The following is a 22,714-nucleotide window of genomic DNA, read 5'->3' on the forward strand; positions in this document are numbered from 1 at the left end:
AAATTAGCAACAAAACTAAAGGATGCGAAATACTCTACAGCTCTACACGAAATAAAATATTTCTTCCAACGATTTAGATTCTGGAAAAGTCCCCATAACACTTACAGCGTTCCCTCGTTGAATGGCAATACCAATTCTTTGGCGGAGGAAAGCCGTAGAGCGAGAGTCACCGTTAAGTGCTGATAAGTACTTGCCGATATCAGAAGTTATCAACTTCGCCTCGGAACACCATGGGCCCATAGATTCTACGGCGAAAACGACAAAATTATATCTATCCAGAAGATCGAGATACTTATTGCGTTTAATTGTAACAGCAGATGCAGCGGCTGACCCAGCGAGTTTGGAAGTTTTGGGCAAATAAGAAGAAGCGAAGGTGTTATAACAAGTGGCATCCCATAAAAGTGATTTGCCTTTGGACCATGGTGTTAAAGTTAAGCCATCTGGACGTTTGCCATCGGAATGATTTATGCCAATGGGTTCTAGAATGGTAGGAAAACCAGGGGAAATTAGGGCCCTTTTAATGATATCGTTAATCACGACATGTCTGGAAAATCGTCCAAAATTTTTGAGATATATGATATGATATGATATGATATGATATGATATGATATGATATGATATGATATGATATGATATGATATGATATGATATGATATGATATATGATATGATATATGATATGGTATTATATGATATATGATATGGTATGATATGATATATGATACGAATCCTGTACAAGTAACCATTCGATAGTCGGGGCTAGGTTAGCACGCTCGTAGCGCGGGCTAGCGAAATGTCTATGAATAGCACCCTCAAAGACTACCCTTTTTTCCTCTTGATCGATCTATTTGGTACATCATATAAAGACCAGGGTATCATTAAAAGAGAGTGACCAGTTTTCAGATAAACGTGCGGAGTGATGGACTCTATGCAGACCAGAACTAGATTGCAGGGTCGTACAATTACAGTACGATACATATCGCGTCCATGCTAGTCTTGTTTCTGCCATTAAAAATGTAAAATATTCCATCACGTACACCTGCTCTCGCCAATCTTCTCGAACATTCTAAAGAGAGAGAAAAAAGAAAACCCAGTTGTTAGATGAAGAATCGACTGCTCTAGCCAATACTTGCTTTCATTTCCACCATATTTCATCTCCTGTGCGCAGAACTCTCCACTTATTACAGATCCATCAAATTTAAACACTAAGTTCAGGCTTCCTATTTAAAAATCTACTGCTTTCAGACGACTCTAACATTTCAACTGAAATTACGGTATTGATCAGTGTCGCTGGTGATACTAAAACGATTATTTCGCGAAAGGCGAAAGGGGGGATATGGAGGACGATATCAGACAATATTCTACACCATTAGTGTCTAACGGCACCGCCAGTTGGCGCACGTGACAAATGGACTAAAGATAAGTGGTGAGTTATGTTCAGAGCCCAATTGGAACTTTATTTCTTGATAGACGTCGCCAACAACATGACAATATTTAGTGATATATGACGAGTCTCAGTAATGACTAAAAATATGACTAATAAATTGAGTCTACATTTTCATGTAAAAAGATACAGAAACACTCATGCAAAACTTGCTACTAATAAACGCACTACAGACAAATTATAATTAATACAATTACGCTAAGCGAATTACCCTCCTTGTTTGCTATTTCAGTTACTAATGAACGTCATTCTGAGATTTTCCTCAGTGCACTGAAGAATGTTTCATACAGCGAAAATGTTCCTTCTAGACATTACTGATAACCACACACACAGATGTCAAACCCTAAAATGATTTTGATTTCTTAGAGTAGTCATTAAAATAAAATAAACTAATATCGTCTTACTAAATCAGTTTCAGAAATGTAGGGCATATTAGTAAAGTGTTAATTTTTGTGGATTCAGGAAATTCTGCACATAGACCTTCAGGTGTAATATGAATAATCGTTGACTAATCATTAAGGCATGACTTTTTCAGAGTATCACTTTCGCGTATATTCAGTAATTACACGAATTTTGCATAAAAACCTACATTCTACTAACAAACCAAAATAAATATGTTAATAAGAAGTCAGTTTTAATGGAGTGAAATAGAAAATATTCTAGTTTTAGCCTATAGTTTTTATGAAAATTCTATAACCTCAATTTGCTAGATTTAATTTGTTCTTAAAGAAGTGCAATGATTAATAGCAAAATTATTTAACTTGTTCTGTTTTCTTAAGTACGTTAATAATAATCGTATTTAATTTCTTTAGTCTCTCTGAAGTGCAATATTTAACAACATACGTATTGAATGAATAATTTCAAAGGAAAAATTGTTCCAGGAAACAAGCAATTCTTCGCTGCAGGCTTGAATATTTTCAAGGGAAAAATTTTTCCGGGGCCGGGTATCGATCCCGGGACTCTTCGCTTAGCGCACGAATGCTCTACCGACTGAGCTACCCCAGGAACTATACACGACACTGTCACAATTCTTCCCTTTATATCCACACAACTCAAATAGGCTGACAAGACGACAGAAACGCCAGAAGAGTTCCTTGGGTAGCTCAGTCGGTAGAGCATTCGTGCGCTAAGGTAAGGATCCCGGATCGATAACCAGCCCCGGAAGAATTTTTCCCTTGAAAATATTCAAGCCTGCTTCACAGGGAGCTTCTGCCTCAAAGCCAGATTTGCATAATACGTATTGAATGTTCCAGAAGAAACGCAATATTTAGCTACGTACGAATAGTGTTTCATTACTTCTTGTAAAGAGAGTAAATAATTAAAATTTAACATTTATTTCTTCGGATAAATACAAAGATTAACTGTTCATGCAAGTAAATAAGAAGTAAAATAATTACTAACTTCTTGATGATTTAGTTGGTTTTTAAGGAATAGAATAGTAAAGAACTTAACAACAATTTAGTTTTTTTCTAAAGAAATAAAATAATGTTATTAATAATGCAATAATAAGTTACTCTTTTGCCGAAGTAAAATAATTAATAATATAGTGATAGATATAATTTGGTTTTTAAAAGGACTTAATTAAATAATAATAATAATAATAATAATAATAATAATAATAATAATAATAATAATAATAATAATAATAATAATAATAAAAATACTATGTTTAGTTTTAAAAAAAGAGATGAAGCAATAAATAATGTATTAATAATATAGTTACTTTCTAAGAGGAAGTAAAATAATTAATAACGCAATAATAATTATTAAATTAGTTTTTAAAAAGAGGTAACAATAATGGAATAATAATTTATTTGCATTAAAAACGGGCGAAGTAACTAATAACGTAGTAAAAATAGTTATTTTTTAAGAAGTAACACAATGAATTACTTAACAATAATTTAGTTCGTTTTAAGAAGTAAAATAATGATGATAATGCTAAAATAATGCTAAAATAATAATAATAATGTCACAGCAGAATGGAGAAAGTTACACAACGCAGAACTCACACACTATATTCTTCACCTAACATAATTAGGAACATTAAATCCAGACGTTTGAGATGGGCAGGGCATGTAGCACGTATGGGCGAATCCAGAAATGCTCATAGAATGTTAGTTGGGAGGCCGAAGGGAAAAGGACTTTTGGGGAGGACGAGACGTAGATGTGAGGATAATATTAAAACGGATTTGAGAGCGGTAGGATATGATGATAGACACTGGATTAATCTTGCACAAGATAGGACGGATGGCGGACTTTGTGAGGGCGGCAATGAACCTTCGGGTTCCTTAAAAGCCATAAGTAATAATAATTTAGTTTTGGTTTTTCTGAACAAGTGTAATAATTGTATTAACAATATATATGAAATTAAACAGTTTTTTGACAGAAATACAATGACAAGAACGTACTGATCAAACAGTTTTACTGAAAGCATACTACAATAAAAAGAAACTTGCGTATTTAATTTAGAAATTATAGTTCTAAACAAAGAGATGACTCAAACTACCAGCTTCATACGGAGAACAGGAGGGAAAGTGTACGAGTACAGTACAGGAATAACGCGAAAAAAAATTGGTAAGAATAATGAAGTCTTAAGAAGTACGAGTAAAATCATGAGACGAAGACAAGAACAAAAAATAATTTCTTTCCGATGCTCACACAACTTCAATTAATTCAGTCTTGCCTAATCATAAAAAAATATAAAATCTACATTCAATTTTGTTTTAATCAAGTCTTCGTTTTGCCAGCTACGTGTGGTGTTGAGGACGTTGGACACCAAGTCCTCCTTACGCAAGCAGTCCACTTGTCCTTTCCGGAGTAACTTTACGACCCTCAAGATTCAAGAAGGTAAGGGTACAGCCCCAGGGGACTAAGCAATATACTGCGACGTTCTCCTTGGCTGTAACGTGATGCGAGCGTAGGTGAAAAGGAAGGTGGCCATTAATTGCACGAGAAGGAAGAAACCTCGAGGAAGCGATTCGACCTTCATGCAACAAATAAATCTTTGTATACCATTCTACTCAGGTGCTCCATTGCTCCGCCCACACCAACCCTCCGCACATAGCATACGTAGGATCAGTTTAAAGACGCAAATCAAACCGTTGAAACATAAACTTCTACATAAAATGGATTACAATAATATATGTAATGGAATTCTGAAAGTAAACATCCATTTTTAACTATTAACAGAAAATTAAGTAGGTATAACAATCTTGGTAAAAAATGTATTTCTATGAAAAATTCTATACTTCGAGGGCCGATTTTATAAACCATTTAATCTTATATCAGAGGTTAAATTGACCCTTGTTCTAGCTGAACTTGGAATTTTGTGTTGTATAAAGTCTAATCTGAGATTAATTCGTCTCAAACTAAAGTCAACTTTGACTGAAGAAATTTCTCCGATTAAGTTAGATGATCCAAGTTCAGGTAGGTATTTCTTTTCTGTTTGAAGTATACGAGTGGCAGACTGTGCAAACAGAATAACCATTGTTATTAATATTAAGATATATGGTAGTTACATTTATATATTTTTTTCAATTTCTTGCCTTAATACACAAACAATCTTATATTTTATAAGGCTCTATCGTGTTCAGCAGTATCAAATAACATAACCAATAATTATATTATGTTTATAACAACCATTAATTATTAATGGATGTGATAGGTACATTCATAAATTTTCAATTTGTCGTTTTATAAAACTTTATTATGTTTAGCAGTATCAAACACCATAACATGATAACAATTTGGAGAACAGTCAACCTTCTTCTTATTGTCCGCCATTATTTACATTGCTCAAAACAAACCAGTGTCTCCAGCAGAGTGTACGGAAAGTCGCCAAAAAGTAGTTGTAAAGTCGCTATATTTCTCATTATCAACAAAGAAAGATTAAATTTTGTCACTATGGGATGCTAAAAAGTTAGCTAAATCCATATTTAAGCAATAAAAAAGTTAAAAGAAATTGTTATTGAAAAAGAGTTAAAGTCGCTAGATTGGCAACACTGAACAAACTTGTACAACATGGTTCGCGCATCACATATTTCACCTGTTTATGCGATGTTGTCAAATCCTTTTCACGTGAACTTAGATTGCATTTGAACGAAGGTAATTTGATCACAGAAAAGTTTTATACAATAGAAGAAGTGTCTGAACTCGGTTCACTTTTCGATCTTCGATCAAAGTTGATCTTTAATCAGAGAGTTTTATACAATTGGGACCTAAGAGATCGGAATCATAGCCGCTACTCTTTGAAGTTAAGTGAATGAGAAGTTTGTGCGGTGAGTCAAATGACTTGACGAAGAGTAGTGACGCGTGGTGCTGTACGATTAAAACAGACTACTCCCGCATCAAGTTCCGCGCCGTGGCGTCGCGGTCTAAGGCATCCTGCCTAGGACTCGCATTACGGAATGCGCGCTGGTTCGAGTCCTCATGGGGGAAGAAATTTTCTCATGAAATTTCGGCCAGTGTATGGGACCGATATAACAATCTTGGTAAAAAATGTATTTCTATGAAAAATTCTACTGGGTGTTCATTTCAAAGTGTGTCATGACGTCACTGTTGATGAGTCAGCTATTTGAAGAAAGTTTCAGCTTTTATGTCAGAGAAGTTGCCTATTAATCAAGGCGTTCAATCTGAACTTGAGAACGTGTACGGTATAACTTGAACGTTGTAGCAACACATGGCGATCTGTACGGTCTGTCTGCTACCATAACCTCTTTCGAACTGTGTTTTGCGAGGCCAAGTCGTACGCAGGGTATTTGTTATCATCGGTTGCGTACGGAAACATTCCACAACACAAATCAAATGCTCCGTGTCCATGTTGACCGTCCAAGTTAATGTCAACAGATACGTAAGTAATCGTCTTAACCCTCTCCCTATATAATCAGGACAGTAAGAAAAAAAAACTCACCTCAGTACATGTTTCGAAACAGTTCACATTCCTGCCACTACCGGCGTCACCGTACGTATCGGTGAGTACTCTTCAGAATTAACTGCGTACTTTCTAGGCAACTTCTCTGGCACATAGGTAATACACCTCTGCGGAAGTGTAGGAAGATTGAATTCTCTAGGCTCATTGACTAGCCACATGACGGCATACAGCGAGCCATGACACACTTTGAACTGAACACCCAGTATACTTCAAGAGATCGGAATCATAGCCGCTACTCTTGGAAGTTAAGTGAGTGCGGAGTTTGTGCGGTGAGTCAAATGACTTGACGAAGAGTAGTGACGAGTGGTGCTGTACGATTAAAACAGACTACTCCCGCATCCAGTCCCGCACCGTGGCGTCACGGTCTGAGGCATCCTGCCTAGGACTCGCATTACGGAATGCGCGCTGGTTCGAGTCCTCATTGGAGAAGAAATTTTCTCATGAAATTTCGGCCAGTGTATGGAACCGCTGCCCACCCAGCATTGTGATGCACTTGGGGAGCTACGATAGGTAGCGAAAATCCGGTTCAGCAAACCACCTATAACGGCTGGGGGGATCATCGTGCTAACTACACGATACGTCCACTCTAGTTGGATGATCGTCCACCTCTGCTTCGGCATGTGAACGTGAGGCCAGCAGCCGGCTGGTCGGACTTGGCCCTTCAGGGCTGTAGCGCCATGGATTTACTTTACTCCCGCATTAAGGCCGGGGTTGTGTTAAGATTAAGAACATCATGATATATGGATCATATGAGGAGACAGAGAGGAAGGTAGAAAATAGGAAAGATTGAAGAAAACTGGATTTGCAGTGTGAAGACCTGCCCTTGGACTGAACAATGAATGATGAACTAGTATTTACAAATAGCGAAACTTTCTGAATTTGGAGTTATAAAAGGTACATGACTACCGTTGAAGACAATATAGGAGTTAAAAAACTAGGGTTGCCAACCTCCTGTATTACCAGGATCTCCCATATTTGACCCGAATTTTTAAGTCTCCCGGTTCCCTTATTTTTCTTTTCTTCGAACATTACTCTCCCTCATTTTTTAATAATTTTAAAATATTTATTTAAAACACTTAATTTTGCCCTGAATGAAGATGAATTATATGATGAATTTTGTTTTTTCGGAGACTAAGATGTGTAGTTTTTATGGAAGGTAATGTTTGCCAGAAACTGGTTTCAGTTCTCACAGTTTACAATCGAACTATGTTAATATCACAAATTTGGAAAAAGTGGTGTGCTTTGTTCTAATCATGTCTGGTAGTGCTCATACATAGGTAGTGTTTTCTCCCATGAACAATAAGTAGACGGATGTTTGAAACAGACTGCGACACAGCTAATCAACTAAGAACTGCAAATTCAGTCAGCTTCAGGTACTCATGTAGGGAATTTTAACAACTTATTAAAAATTATGAAAAAATTGTCTCAAAATTCTCATAATTTAAGCCTAAATGCTAAAGTGTATTATACAGGTTTTTTTAGTAGTCTAACTGAACAGAATAATTTGTAACGTTTCTGTGTGAAATGTTGCTGAACATTTAGTCTGCCGTATTTTATTTTAAAAGGTTGGCAACCCTAAGTAAAACACAAATATTCAATCTCTATGATTAGAAATTTATTTCCATTTTCCCGCTGGGAAACCAGCTCTGCTGGATTTCTATATGGAAACGATACCGCTCAAAGCGAAAAAGGAAACTTTCATTTATTTATTTTTGGAAATCTGATTTAACATACGAAATGTCAGGAATACGGTCCACTATCTTTTTATATGAAACTTTACTGCGTGACTACAGGTCAAACGCAATTCTAAAAGCATAAATATTTTATTGCCTTATGTAACCCTAACTCACGGAAGGAAGGCAGGCAGAATCACTTTCCTCGAAAAGCCCTTACAGTCCCCAATCGATTTTCATATGTTTATGAATAAATTCGTTAAAAGCACAAGGGTTCACTGTACGCTACCATAACATCTTAATAACTAAACTAATTTCGATCATGTATATTAGTCATGAATATGTACGACTGCCATTCATGGCAGAGCAATAGGGACACAGCGTGTTACGAGGTAAGTTCAAAATTCATAAAAATTGACCTTCGCATGACCTACATAAAAACATCGGTTATAAAAATTCTTTATTCCTTTTTATATCCCCCAAGATTGAAAAATAGTATCATAAAATAAAGCTCGAAAAATGAAATAGAAAATATGAGTGAAATATTAGCTAATTAATAAAAAGTGACGGCTTCAAAGTTAGACTAAGTCACACAACATGATGAATAAAAATATGTCATTCCATTTATCCTATTCAATAGGAATTAAACCAGCATTTATAGCCAAAGCCTGGTGTTTTCGATGAAAATGTTTAGTGAAAAATGAATTAAATATTGTATTATGGATTTAAATACAGCAGTCATTTCGTGAAACTTTCGTGTTTATTTTTTTCACCATGTTATGTCATACGCAATAGCCTTTTAATTAGCAATGATCGTATATGCTGCATTGTATTTACAGCATTCGTGGCGAAATAAAGTTACTGATGATGATAATAATAATAATAATAATAATAATCATCATCATCATCATCATCATCATCCTTCACGAATTAGGCCTCTGTAGACCTGTTTCGGCCCCATCTAGCAGTCTTCTTAAAGGTCTTCCTGGTCGACGATGTCCTCTAGGTTTATACTGCATCATAATTTTTGGGATTCTTGAATTTTCCATTCTTCTTACACGATCTAGCCAATTTAATTTGTATCTGCTGATTTTTTCTTCTACTGACTCTACTTCTAATTGTTCTAAAATTTCTTCATTCCTTTTTCGGTCTAAAAGAGTATATCCTGCTATCCTCCTCAAAAATTTCATTTCCGTTGCTTTGATTCTGTTCACGTCTTTTTTCTTTAATGACCAAATCTCGCTTCCGTATAAAAGGGTGGGTAATGCTAGTGTATTATATATTTTTATTCTTGTAGATTTTTGTACTAATTTAGCTTTTAATGCATTGTTTATTATTCCTAGAATTTGTGTAAATTTGGTAATTTTCTTGTTCACATCTTTTTCATTTTGATAAGATATTTCACAACCCAGATAATTGAAATTTTGCACTTGTTCGAGGCATTGGTTATTGTGTATTATCTTACTTCTGACTGGGTCTTGTCCTAAAAATGCCATTACTTTTGATTTTTGTGCTGAAATTTCCATCCCAAAATCTTTTAATATTTTATTTAATGTATACAATTATCTTTGTAAATTATCCTCTGAATTGAAAATTATGACTTGATCATCGGCATAGAGTAAGGTATTTAATGTTAGAACACTGGTTATTTTGATTCCTGATGTGTATAATAATAATAATAATAATAATAATAATAATAATAATGTAATATAATAATAATATAATAATAATAATAATGTAATATAATAATAATAATAATAATAATAATAATAATAATAATAATAATAATAATAATGTAATATAATAATAATAATAATAATGTAATATAATAATAATAATAATAATGTAATATAATAATAATAATAATAATGTAATATAATAATAATAATAATGTAATATAATAATAATAATAATGTAATATAATAATAATAATGTAATATAATAATAATAATGTAATATAATAATAATAATAATAATAAGAAGAAGAAGAAGAAGAAGAAGAAGAACTTAATAGTTGTATCCTTTGTAATTCAGACTTGTTACTAAATTTATTTTTATACAAAAGAAATGCAGCCATCAAAAATTTTGTACGCCATTAAAGAGAATAACAGAATTCCGAAATATTTGTGGCCCTACTCTTTTGCAGCTAACATTTTCAAAACTAATATTGGCCTACCGGTACTGCAGTTTTTAAAAGTGATTTTAAAAAGGCCTTTTTCCTCTTTTTCCTCGCAGAAATTATTTTTTTGCACAAACAGCCAATCTTCGCGCATATTCAGTCGCATTTATAAAATATGCATATATTTCCTTGAGTATCTCCATGTCTGATTTTGGTGTTTATCGCTAAAAAAAAAAGTCCCTGATTATAGCTTTGAGATGTAGAACAAGTAATTAATTATAACTATAGGATGTCTGATTCGAGTCGTTAATAATTTTAGGCATCACGCACAACACAACTAAGATTAGGCACACAATACTCTTCTCGTCGTTGAAATTGTCGAAATCGTAACGTTTGTATTTTAGTTTTAGTAACGACTGAAAATAACTAAAATAATAAATTGAAGTAAACGGTTGGACTGATTGATATATTAATTCATGCGACGCAACTGAATGAAGGAACAGTAATTTCTAATACGAGAAATTCTCGAGGTGGTCCATGGCTGTTAAGGCTGGTTCACAATAAACTGGAAACGGAAACGACAACGAGAACGAGAACGGAAATATTGTTAAAATAAATGTATTTAAATGTGAGTACTCATAAGTAACTATTGTGAATGCTCATATTTAAATACATTATTTTAACATTATTTCCATGCTCATTCTCGTTGTTTCCGTTTCCGGTTTATTGTGAACCAGCCTTTACTTACAGTGATATGTTCGTATGAATGTTTCGATTGCTTGAGAGAGTTCGATCCCCAGTTCTTCCTTTCGTGATTTTTAGTTTCGAACTCCGATTATAGGCGATTCTAGAAAATTCTAACCAATACTACTTTAAAACGGGAATACGTAATCGATGGAAACATCATATGAACCAGAATGTCCCACAGCAGTAGCAGTGTCGTCGGCATTATTCACGGTTCCAAATCTATGAAACTCGTGACAGTAAAAGTGAAAGATAGCAACAAAAGAATTGATTAAATGTAAGACGTTCCAACAAACAGAATACGTCGACATGGTACAATTCCATGCGGGTTGTCGTCGATCTCGTATGTTTTAAATCATATGGTCTGTCACAGTCTGAATCCAACATCGTTCTTAGTTTATCCTGGTTGTGACTTCTAACGGTAGTGTCACTAGAAATGACATACTGAAAATATCTTGAAATCACTTACTTACAAATGGCTTTAAGGAACCCGGAGATTCATTGCAGCCCTCACATAAGCCTGACATCGGCCCTTGCCTCAGCAAGATTAATCCAGTCCCTACCAATATATCCCACCTCCTTCAAAATCTTTTATCATCATCCTCCCATCTAGGCCTTGGCCTCCCCGAAGGTCTTTTTCCCCTCTGGTCTTCCAACTAACACTCTATATGCATTTCTATATTCACCAATACGTGCCCATCTCAAACTTCGGGATTTAATGTTCCCAATTATATTAGGTGACCATCACAATGTGTGCAGTTCTTTTTCCATTCTCCTGTAACTTCATCCCCCTTAGCCCCAAATATTTTCCTAAGCATCTTATTCTCGAATACCCTTAACCTCTGTTCCTCTCTCAAAGCGAGAGTCCAAGTTTCACAACCATGCAGAACAACCGGTAATACAGAAAATATCTTGAAATAAATTAATAAATTGTGTTAAAACTCTGCGTTGCCTGTTCTTTAAAACTACCTTCTTATTACCCCCGTTGCTTATTCCGAATGAAACAAAAATTAATTTGAGGGATTGGAGACAACTTACGTACGATATTATCGGAACTGTAAGAGCAATTAACCAGATGAAACACTATCCAACGATAAATGTCACTAGAAGAATCGTTGAAAAGCAGAAAGAAAATAATTCACGTAACAGATTAACTGCACATGATTAATATAAAATTACCAAATGAAGACTAAAATTCGTAAGATTCACATGACGATATAAGTACACACATCCACACCTCATTCCCCTGCGACACAATTCAATACTTCCCACATGTCTCGACTGCTATTGAGCTACTTATACAAAAATGAACGGCTTAATTCAGACATCCTGCACAAAAACATACAGTAAACATTAAAGTATACTGATTCAATTTACAGGTATAAAATATTCTCAGTTGGGTAGAAGGTGTGAATATGGAGGATGTATTTTATTGTTTTTTTTTTTTCCTTAGCTCTTCAAAGCTTTAAAATAATTAGGCAGTGCATTGAAGACTGTAACACATGACCACTGAACTTCACTATTTGTAACAGCTAAAACTATAAGAGATTAGATAAAGATTTGAGTTGTGTCTTGTCTTGAAATTATCAATGTTCTGATTAGCATTAAAATATCTTGATTTTTAGCATTAAACATTTTCAGGAAATGAATGTATTCTTAAGATAAGATCAATATTTCTAAATTTCGGAATATATTTTTATAGACTATCATTTTATGCACACTTCTCATTATTTTAGGGTTTTCTTCTATAAAACGAAAATATGTTAACCTTCAGATGAATCGGTACATTAAACTATATTTCATTATAGAATGAAAGTAGGCATACAAAACATGACATTCTGAGTGGGCTTATATCGCCAATAGAAAATAAGAATCTTGATGCATAACAGGTAGAGCTCAATTCAAGAGTACATATTCTATAATGTGTGTTTTCTAGTTTAAGTGATTATTCAAAAGGAAGAAACTATGTGTTTATAAATTCTTCGAGATTAGTTCCATTTAACCAAATATTGTAGGACAACTGAACACTATTATGTGTATTAAAATTGACTGCACTGGTTTTATAAACAATCAGTGCTAATTTATCTGCACTAAATCTATCGTTCATTAGATTTAATGCTGTATTAGAAGTGTTAATAAAGGTGATCATACTGTATATTTGAGATAATCATACTTGTATCATCTACAAATAAAATAACCTGAAAAACATTATTTATGGTTGAAATTAAACTATTAATACAAACTAGGAACAATAATCGGCCTAAAATTGATCCTTGAGGAACTCTACGTAACTTAGCTATAAATACTCCTAAATTCTAAGTGAGTAACTTAGTTATTGGTCTATTTAATGCATCATAATTATTCAGCGTTTATTATTCCCGAATTTTGTTTTTCCACTAAATCTCTATAGGTTTCATTATTTTCAATAACGCCTAGTGGTTTATATAATATGCAAGTGAGTAAATATGGGGTTCGTCTTTTAACACAAGAATAAAAGTTAATAATCAGATAGCATAAGTATGTAAAATCCACCTTCTACATAAAAATCTAAACGAAAAAGTGACTTCCTTTCACAATTACAGGGAAGACTGAATAATATACATTTAGTTGTGCTGAACATTTCAATATAAAATACATTTTTAGGTATACGTTCATTATTAAAATTATAAAATTGCATATAGCATACAACAATTGTCTCAACACATACAGTGTCTATGTCCTCAGACAACTGTTGTATATATAAATTTATAATTTTAATGATTAATGTATAGTTTTTTTTCAGTTGGTTATTTAACGACGTTGTATCGACTACTAGGTTATTTAGCGTCGATGAGATTGGAGATAGCGAGGTGATATTTGGCGAGATGAGGACGAGGATTCGCCATAGATTACCTTGCATTCACATTAAGGTTGGGGAAAACCTCGGAAAAACCCAACCAGGTAATCAGCCCAAGCGGGGATCGAACCCGCGTCCGAACGCAACTTCAGACTGGCAGGCAAGCACCTTAACCGACTGAGCCACGCCGGTGGCTATTAATGTATATTTAGATGTGAAAACTAGATATTTATCTGATTTCATTTGTCCATCTCTAAGACATAATAATAATAATAATAATAATAATAATAATAATAATAATAATAATAATAATAATAATAAACATTTTGCGTTCTTAACTCTCAGACGTACTGTATTAAGAATGCTGAAGAATATTAGTAGTAATTTCAATACTTGAAACCTAGGCCTACGTAAATTTGGCAACCTTTCTTTTTTTATGTTTGAGTAATGCGTATCAGTAATGTCTTGCTTGACACGGTGGAAAAAAAAAACCAGTTTGTACAAACGTCTTCCAGTGACAGGAGTATCAGCGAAGAAAAAACACTGAAATGACCTTGATTACATACCGCAACAGCAAAGAATAACGTAATTTCGATGGAAGACTGGCTCTCATATTCCAATGAAATCGTACAGAATTTTGTTGAACTTCGGCATTTTTGCGTACATTTGCATTATGTTTTGGTGCTTAATTTGCTATACATATCGGGATTCTACTTAAAGTATATTATAAATACCATCAGTATTATGATTCAAAAATTCAACAATTAACCTGACATTGTTTTTATTTTTACATCCTTCATTTCATTCCTGGTTATGATTAAAATTACAGTAATATCAATAATTAATGCTTTGTAAAATATATAATTAAGTAAATATCGTGTTTTGTCTTTTAACACAATATTCATAGGCTAGATCATCAATCCACGGCATTTAGGCTATAGTAAAATGCATTTTACATGCATCTTTCTGAAACATGCGCAGAAGTGATTTTAAGGGACTTTTTATGCATTTAGTTATGCACATACTGTAAGCTTGCATGGTATTTCTTTATAAATAATGTTGAAGCATAACCTTCTGTTTTTTATAATATTGTTATTTTTAATGTTCTGGTTTATCCACAAAGCACAACTCTGATTTAACGGTGGATATACACCTTTTGCTAGTAATTTTACTATATCTGAACGCCTTTTTCCACAGAGGTTATAGCTCACTGAAAAAAATGGCATCCATAATAAACGCTGGGTGTACAGAACTAAGTAATTCTAATGTTTTTGAAACCTAAGTGTCTTTTTTTTTTTTAATTATGAAAATTTGTGGAGTATTTTGTTCAGCCGGGCTGCGTTTAAATGATAAATTACTCAAATATTTCAATTTTGATGCAACTCCTCTTTTACGTAACTTTTAATGAAAATATCTGCAACATAGGCCTACAGTAAAATTCCTAAAAAGATAACATAACATTTTATATATATAGCTTATGTATTTATATAATATACTATATTTTAAATAGATCAACAGTTTATTATTCACATATTAACTTCTCTACTGTGTTAACTTTTTAGGAAATTACCTGGCTGACTGGTTTCGAAGTGTTATCCTTCATTGTCCAAAGTGATAAAAGTGTTAAAAGTGTATAGAGAACAATGAAGAGTGTATTATTTTTAAATAGACCTAAATTATAGGCTACATTCTACAGTAAAGATTTTACTGTATGTCGTTATATGAGAAAACTATACATGCACGCAAATTTTCATTAAAATTTTCAGTAATTTTGTTATGTAAACGCTCCCGGTTAAACAAAATACTCGGCTAAACTAGAGCTGACAAACAAACATTCTCATGGGGATAGATCAGAAGTTAATTTCTTTTTCTTCCACTGTGTTAGACCCTAATAATGTCAAAACAAGTGCTTATACAAATTTTGGCATTTACAAGGCGGACCAGAAGGTGATTTTCCCTGGGGCCGTTTACAGAAAAAATGCACAATTTCATGGAAAGGTTTATTGGAACAGATACAGCAATTGCTGCGCTATTTTTAACATATCCCCCCAACAGAACTGAGATATTTGTCATACCATGGGATCAACAGAGAGGTGCACAACACGACACAACGATACGAATATGATCCCATGATATAACAAATGTCTCATTTCCAGTGGGAAACATGTTGAAAAATAGTGTAACAATTGCTGTATCTGCTGACTTCGTAATTGCGTTAGAGTGGCCAAAATTTGTATAGCCAAAGCACTTGTTTTGACATTATTATGACGGAAGAAAAAAATTTAACTTTATCTGCCCAGATTGAGAATGTTTGTTGTGAGATAATTCCCTTCGCATTCCGCTTATACACCTTGCATATACAAATCTGTGACAGGTTAGGTTTGGTCAGTTCAGGCTTCTATTACGTCATATACAATCAATTGCATCTCCACAAAACTGTTCCTTATAAATTCAACGATTTTCACTTTCAAAATCAACGAAACTACCTCAGCGCTAGTTTAACCAAATACACCAAAAATTTTCCAAATTTCTTTAAAAACTAACTAGGTTTTCTAAAACATTAAAATTGCTTAGTGACGTACAGATAGTGTACATTAAGCATGCCAATTTTTATTACTAGACGACCTTCAGACTCTGATAATAAGGTAAAAATGTTAAAATATAGTAACATTACACTAATGACCATGGTTGTTGAAAAAAATTCATTATATTAGTATGTGATGCTTACACAAATTTTGTAAACTTACTATTCTTTTCTGTAACATGTCGGTTTCCGTAATGTACATGTAACATGAAGTTGAAAAAATAGTTTCGCTGTATAAATATCGGTGGCAAGAGACGATGTCTCACCGAGAAAAACTGTAAATTGCTTGTAATACATTATGTAGCATCAGAGAAAAAGATAATTGCATTACCAGAATGTCTATCGCTCTAAATACTTATTTAAACCATACAATTATGTTAATTATTCTAGTATACATTTTGTGCATATTTCCATGCATGTTACAGTTGTTGCATATAGTAACGAGATCAGACCTATGTATCTATCACTGCGATTAACATTGGCAAATAATGTGATTTTTGCGGCCTTATATTCACTAGTGAAGATACTAGATTAAGCTGAGCTAGTTTTATACTAAAAATAGATTAAAACGATAATTTAATATTTACACAACTGACTTCGCCGAAATGAAAGGTATGAGTGCTTAAATAGTGTCAACTTCTTAAAGCATGTTTTTTTTTTTTTCAATAGGGGCCGCCATTCAGAAAAATCAAGATTAATTACGACAGTTCAGTTAATATAGTACTTACATGTAATATATTAAATGCAACAAAAATAGACTTCAAGGGACAAAACTGCTTTCCGTGGACAAAAACGGAAACGTTTATTCTCCAGGAACAATAACTGAAAATAAGGGATTGTCTGGTCACCCTAAATGTTGGCTAGCTTGAGAGAAGAATCTAAAAAGGATAGCTGCCCTTGAAAAAGGGGTACCGAGCGGTAACAGCACCTAAATTAATTGTAGATCAACATATTCTATTTTAAATTTTAATTTTATTTCATTTTAATTTATTTTGGGGGGCAGCTATCCTCGGCATGAATAATTTATTCATACATAGAACTGTACATATGGTTATTTACAATTAACAAGGAATGTCTTAAAACATTAGTGGCTATATCTTGAAGTTCCGAAAGATCGATATGGAAACGATGAAAGAAAATTATACAAAATCTTGATATAGTGCCCCTTGCACCAAAGAGCAAGCCAATTACTTCCCTGCGACAGTGTAATTAACTATTAACTATTCCATTTAAAATATAGTGAATAACTAGCATCTCTTTAATTCAATTCTATTCAGTATGTGTGTTAAATTACAATTTTGCTTTTGACAAAAAAGTGGGCAAGTAAAATTATTTTTCTGAACCCTTAAATTAAAATTACTGTGTATTATTTACTAACAAAAAAATATCACTATCTACTTCCAAAGTATGTGGTCTTTTGCCCACTTTTCCTCACTTTTCAAAGCATTCAGACCCAACACTAGACAGTTAAGTATAGGTATAGGCTATTTATATTACAGCCATTCCAGGCAAACCGGAAATTCCAATGAAAAAGTATTTTTCAGAAATATTTGTTCATTATTTGTGCAAGACATAGATAAGGCTCTAAATTTAAATATTCCAATGTTTTATTTTCAAAAGGAAAATATTTTACAAGTTTCATGAGTATTGAATCTAAGTGGATTTGGCTAGATAATGGGTAGGCTACTTCTGTTTTCCTAAAGTTTGCGGCACTTACTCACAGAGAGATCAGCTGTTAATGCATGTTTTTCAAGGAGCAGTTGTTGAAGAAATATTTTGAGAGCCTGCACTGTTAATTCCCGAGTTCCAGGATCAAGCAACTTTTTACTCTGTACTATATTCCTTCTACCATTCATTTTAAGAGCAATCTTACAGTTCACGTGAATATTTTGACTTAGAAATGTCACAGTTGTTTTGAAACTGGACATTAACTCATCTGTAACATCCGTGACAAAATGTGGGTAACATTGAAAGAAACAGATATAAAATATTTACCGATTATGTTTTTGTAAATTAATTGGATGCCATGAGATTTGCATAACTTTCACATGAACACTATGAGACTGAATAATTATATTTTTCCTTGAACCAGAGATCTGTATTTTACACTTATTGTTAATAAGGTAAATAATAATAAGGTAAGGTAATTGTTAAATCCTGTAACATCCGTGACAAACCTTTTCTTTATTTTCTGCAATAATGATAAATTTTATTCAAACAACTTTTTTTTCGGTAAAATGATACTCAGCTTCTAAATTGATTCTAATAATAAAAGTTGACAAAGTCATTCATTTTCAATATAGCCTGTAGAGTTTGAAAATGGTAAAAGTGTAAAACTCGTGACAAGTGAAATGGCTGAATAGTCGTGTGGTTAATAGTATGAAGTTAAGATTAACAGACCACTAACAATAAAACATATTTACAAGCCACACACCAAATTCTGCAGCAGAGAAATACACCTTCACTTCCTTATAGGAAATCAGACACGAGTCAACTATAGTTATTGTTGAAGACACTACTACTTGAACCATGGATATAATACGAAAGTAAAAATTAAAAATATAAATTTAAATAGTAACACAAGCAATGTATGAAGTTATATCTCTTAGCGAGAAAAAATCTGACTGAAAGTTGTATTTTATTTTATCAAGTAAAATCTTTTCTAAGCAATACAGCCTACGCCACGAATTTGAGAATTTCGCACACCCCAAGATAACAAACACTATTCTAAATGGCATAGAAGTTAAAGAAATGTATGATCTCAGTGTGCTACATTCTTCCTAATCATATACCACATAGGCCTACAGCGTGAAAACAGGGTAACAGTAGCAAAATCGAAATTCATGGTAAGTTCGAAAATATTATGATATAAATTCGCATATTTGCTCTGCAATGGATGCGGTGCTATGTAAGGTCATCGAACTAAGATGGAGCCCTTATCTGAATCATTACGAAATTCAAAAATTAACTTCACAGTTATCAAACGTCATTTGCAAAATTCGTTGCAACATTATGACTTGCATCACAAAAATTTTAATACGGTTTCCTTCATTTCGCCTCATTCTGACAATTTACATCCTCATGACCCTTGTGCAGAGGGGTCAAACGAAGTCAAGCTGGGTTCAACATGGCAGCAACCATTACCGTATTTATCTTTTTCGTTATTTTAATAACGCCGTAGATTTCTAGCACTAAAACCGAGTAGAGAAAAGACAAAAAGTTCGGAATAAAATCAAAAGCGTCCAAAAGTACACTCGAAGTATGACATTATTTCAATCAGTCATTAGTTTGCTGAATTAGACGAATTAGAATGAAATTGAAAATAAAGAAAAATTTGTGTATTCCTTCCAAGATATTTACATGTATAATAATTATGTTTTAGTCATTTTCGAAATTAAATACGCACCACTTTTAATAACTGCTGCATAACATATACGCACACAGAATTTACACTGAATAATGCTTTCACACAATATCTTCAGCAAGTATTCTAAAAAACAATTTCTTACACCCGTATTTCATGAATAAACTGCTGTAATGTGATAAATAAGGGACAAAGTTACGCATCACGAAATAAACTGAGCGTCCAAGAATTAGCCATTTTGAAAATATGACCCCATTTTATTACCAGGTTGTATTAAATTATGAAACAGTATCTTCATCACTTCTGGATGTACCTCTGTGAAGACTGTGAACACTTACAATGATTTAACACCACTTCTTGTCGTCTTTAACCACAAAAATTCAAGCTTCTAAGATATGAGCTTTTACACACTGCTGAAACCGCTGGAATATCATCAAAATCCAAGGAGAAGAAACACTACATCTTATTACGACATTTTTCATATATACATATATATTTGCTTATAAGCATATTCTGATGTTATCGATTGCATTCGGCTTACCTGAATCCCGCAGCAAATTATCTGGGAAACGACGTAACTCGACAACCAACGAACAATCCCCGAGTGAAAGGGCGGGGCTACATAAAATTTTGAATATTTATTATAATTATTTGTTTTCAAAAAGGTTTCGATATTTCACTCCCCCTCGTAAACGTATAATCACTACATTTAAACGCACCCACGCAGCATCCAATTTCCTCGTCAAGGAAAACTTGACGCTTTCAACATGCGGCCTGACACAAGTATATAAAAAAATTACACACACATGCACTTTCCTGTCATTTATTATAAACAGAAACGCAGTTTATTAAGATGCAGTTCTCTTTTCCTAGTCGGCGATCTAAGCTCTTCCCACTACGGGAGTCACACTCGCACACATTTACACATAGCCGTGTTCTTTTCTCGTAAAATCAATAACTTCCGAGAGCACACGATTCTCAGCGCTTCGTACAAAACACACACCAGTTTACCCACTTCGAATAGGAATCAAGCTACATACATCGCATATCGTGGTAATGACATAAATCCTTCTTTTCGCAACTAATTCCCGCCAACAGAAAGCGAAAAACATCACCCGCCAATTTATACAGATCTGACGTTTCCCGGCGAATGGCCACCACAACCTCACAGTCCATAAAACAACAGCGCAGCGACACAGGGCGGCGTGGTATTCGCAACATCCAACGGAATATCGTTTAATAACACTGTAATCACTGACTTACATCACAGAAAACAAACATTAACTCTTTTCTACTTACTTTACTAAGACAGATTTCAGCTGGATATTCTCCTACCAACCGACACGACCACTTACAACAAGAGTACTGCTCCTGCTGGTAACGACCGCTGTTCCACCTAGCGTACAGCCTCCCCACCAACTGAAATCGAACGAAAACAACATATGAATTACAAGTCTTACGATAGTGGACTATTGGGATACAAACAATGATTCCGAAGCAGTAGTAAGCTATAAACGCGAATAATTACGTTTCGTTTCGTGTTTTTCAGTATAGACAGTGATCAGTTGAGCTGTACGATGCGGTGTGCGTCGGAACGCCAGGCAAACGGAAGAGCCCCCTCTTTGTCAAGGTGCACGCCGCCGAAAACTACGAGGCACGAGCGCGTTTTTACGAATCCAGTTCACCACAATTTACTCGGTAAAACTTCGTATCAAACAGAATCTCATACAACTACAGAAAATAAGCAGTAAAAATCTAAGCTTTGTTTTTCTGTTAACTTACCGGTTCATTCATATACATGCGTAAACGAAATAACTTGGTGTTTTCGTAGAACTGTCAAGTTTTGACATCGTCGTCTGCTGGTAGATCAAAGAACTTCCCCTCTGCCTTGGATCGCCCCTACATGACCTTGAGGGAATCTCCTGTTACCGCTTGCAGACTGCGTACGTAAGGCATTATTGGTGTTACATCACGAAGACAATACGAAGAGGAGGGGAAAGGGGAGGAGCGGTATCTCTCGGGGAACGCCTGATGGCATGTGGCTCATACGAATCTGATGGCATAATTAATGACGGCACTGCAACGATGGGGCTGAAATGCACTTGAAACATTTTCTGGCCGGCTCACGTAGCGTCGACCACGCTTGCATACATTCAGACCTGGAATTTCAGAAATCTTGCAGACACTGTGCTCGAAGTTTGTTTATACCTCTTCAGTAGGAGTGGGGGGACGCTAACCACGCGCTTTCTTAGCTTCTATCCCGGAGTCAAATGCAATCCTATCAGAGGGGGGGGGGGCGTCCTTAGGGGCCACCGAGGCCGTGTCCCACCAACATTTCGTTCCCCACCAATTTTCTTTCCGTATTTAAAATGCTACAAAGAACACATTAAAGCAATAACCAGAGGACACAATACATCTACATACGCCGAACACATAACTAATGCTAACCATACATACAATAACATAAGTACAGACATGGAAATCCTACACATCCAACCCAGAAACCAAAAACTCAACACACTAGAACAATATGAAATATACAGACACACTAAAACACACCCAAATCAAATTCTCAACACACAGATCAATTTCAGAACACACTATTTGACTCCACATTACAACACACAAACACATCCTTACAACAGGCAGCGATATCAAGATGACGCTATGATCCAGTAGGCTCTGACGATGGTGCATATACCGAAACAGCTGTAAGTCCACGTGCTTAAGTATATAAGACTAGGAAGTTGCCCGTTTATCAATTTTCTGTAATAAAGTGTTAAAAGTAGTGTACGCAAGACTCAAGATGGATCCGTAAATTTTGTTCAGAACAGTGTACTGGATTCATAATTGTTTCAGTAATTTTCGTAACATGACGCAATGTGCGTCAGTAAAACGTCAAAGATTGTATGACACTAAATATTGTGAGCTTGAACCCGCGTCAAGTTACACAGAAAAATTTTCAGGAATGGAGATCCTCACTTCATCTCCCAATTAGTTAGTCCCAATCATACATACTCT

At 34.4% G+C, this 22,714-nt stretch overlaps 1 protein-coding gene across 3 annotated transcripts in view; it reads right to left on the reverse strand.

Moving 5' to 3' along the window:
• Positions 1-21,293, reverse strand: part of LOC138694624 (neural-cadherin-like) — a 1,043,497-nt gene extending 1,022,204 nt beyond the window's left edge. For 2 of the 3 annotated variants that reach the window (XM_069818545.1, XM_069818553.1), the window contains exons 1-2: positions 21,222-21,293; positions 20,993-21,112 (exon numbers count right to left, since the gene is read on the reverse strand). The gene's annotated coding sequence lies outside the window, so the exon portion shown is untranslated. The remainder of the gene's footprint in view (positions 1-20,992; positions 21,113-21,221) is intronic. The other variant, XM_069818562.1, reaches the window with a different exon arrangement.
• Positions 21,294-22,714: the final 1,421 nt, after the last annotated feature.

Source organism: Periplaneta americana, chromosome 1 (genome assembly GCF_040183065.1).
Source record: "Periplaneta americana isolate PAMFEO1 chromosome 1, P.americana_PAMFEO1_priV1, whole genome shotgun sequence".
NCBI classification, from domain to species: domain Eukaryota; kingdom Metazoa; phylum Arthropoda; class Insecta; order Blattodea; family Blattidae; genus Periplaneta; species Periplaneta americana.